This window comes from Aptenodytes forsteri, unplaced genomic scaffold, assembly GCF_000699145.1.
Source record: "Aptenodytes forsteri isolate BGI_AS27 unplaced genomic scaffold, ASM69914v1 Scaffold142, whole genome shotgun sequence".
Lineage (NCBI taxonomy): Eukaryota > Metazoa > Chordata > Aves > Sphenisciformes > Spheniscidae > Aptenodytes > Aptenodytes forsteri.
The window spans coordinates 708,419-710,492 of record NW_008794598.1 but is presented as its reverse complement, the minus strand read 5'-3'; positions in this window follow the sequence as shown (position 1 = coordinate 710,492).

The window sequence follows — 2,074 nt, the reverse complement described above, 5'->3', positions numbered from 1 at the left end:
TACTATTAAGAAAATTAACTCTATCCCAGCCAAAACCAGCACATTCTAACAACTAAAACATCAGTGTGTTATCAACACTATTCTCATCCTAAATCCAAAACACAGTACTATACCAGCTACTAGGAAGAAAATGAACTCTATCCAAGCCAAAACCAACTCCTAAACTGATACTGTGGGCGACTGCGCAGATCTCATTGGAGCTACACCAGACTGGGGCTGGCACAGGGAGTAGCAAGGAGAGCTTTAAGGAACTTGGCTGGGAAGGCAGGGCCCCCAGCAGCGCAGTTGCAGCTTGGTAAAACACAGCAGGCTCCTTTCTGCTCCGAGACATTAGGAGCAGCTCAACAATTAGGACTGGCTTCTATTAATATGCAAATTTCTGCTGCCATGGCAATACTCTTATAAACGCAAATTGCAGTGGGAACCATTGTTGGAGAGACCTGTGCTGGGCCCTGGACTTTGTCTGAGCAGATGTTCCTAACTGAGCTCCCCTGGAGCCTGTGGCCCTGGGCAGCCGGGGACAGCACTGCCAGCAGCCACCCAGGCAGCCGGGGACAGCACTGCCAGCAGCCACCGTGACACAGGCAGCAGTTTCCCCAGCTGGCAGCATCACTGTGGTACCCCTGCACAGAGCTCGGGCCTGTTTGCACAGATGCTGACGTGCGTGCCAGCAGCAACAGGCAAGGCGGTCCGGCCTCGCTCCTCCGTGGGAATCTCCTTTCACCTGCCACTGGCATCTGACTCCAGTTTCCGCAGCAGAAGCCGTGCCCTGAGCTGCTGAGAAGCGGGGATGTGCGCAGCTCCCTTGGCCGGGGAGCTGGTGAGAGCACGCCTTCCCCATGCAGCCAGACTCGCCTGCAGGAGGACCTGGCTGCTGCCCAGCCTCGCTGCAGGCTGCCTGGGGAAGCTGGGGCTGGCCCAGGACCACAGGCGCTGCAAGTGCCAGCACTGGCTTGCCCTGCTTGCGGGCACTACTGAGCCGCAGATCCCGACCCGAGGGGAGGGGGGATGTTTTCTCCTGAGCCTGCTTGGGATGGAGCCTCTGGCAGCCCCACGCCGATGGGGCGGTGGTTTGCCACCAGCTACCAGCCCTGCCACCTGCCGTGGGCTGGGCCCTGCGCCGCAGCACCGAGGGCTGTGTGCAGCTGCGCCTGCAGGGCTGCAGCAGCGAGCACGGTGCCCGTGCCTGGCCCACCCAAGGCCTGATGCAGTGGGCAGCCAGACCCTGGGAGAGCCCGGCCACCCTGCACACGCGTCCCTTCCCGGTCAGGGCCAGGACCACGAGGTGGCAGTGCGTGAACAGCATCAACGGTGCCCAGGGCTCCCACCACCGCCCTGGCACAGAAACCCCTCAGACCTCCCGGCCTCCCGGGAACAGCCAAACAGCTTCCTACCGAATCTCAGGGTGCACCCGCTGGGTGACTGCGGTCCTGCTCTCCGGAGCCCTTGGCCATCCCCGGGGGCTCGGTGTGGAGCAGTGGCCATGGCAGTGAGCTGCCGCCTCTGGCAGTGGGGCGTAGGGGTAGCCCAAGCCCCTCGGCAGAATGTGAATGGGACAGATGGGTTGCAGAGGGCATGCAGCGACAGGCTGCGGGTACACGGTGGTTTGGCTGCTGCAGGCTGCGATCAGGTGTTGGTACACAGGGCTGGGCGCTGGTGGTGCTCAGCTGCGCACCAGCAACCGCCGGCACTGCGGGGGACGCTGCTGGCGAGTGAGGCCCTGTGGGCCCGGCCGCCCCCCCGCCGGCTGTGGGAGCAGAGTGACGGGCAGCGCAGAGCCAGGCCACGGGGCTCTCCAGGCAGTGCCCCTCCGCCAGCGCACCATGGCCCAGCAGCCTCCTCCCACGAGGAAACACCTCCCCTCTCGCGGAGGTACTGCTCAGCACAAGCAGCGTGATGTGCAATTAACTGACAATCCAAGACAGACAGACATGCGGAGAGGCACAAACGCCCTGGTGAAAACACTTGGCTCGTGGGGGCACGCCAAGCGTCCACGGCACCCTCTGTGAGCCCCACGCCCCCCAGAAAAGGCCCTGCCCTGAGCGATGCTCGCCGGGGCCACCCGGGAGCCGGC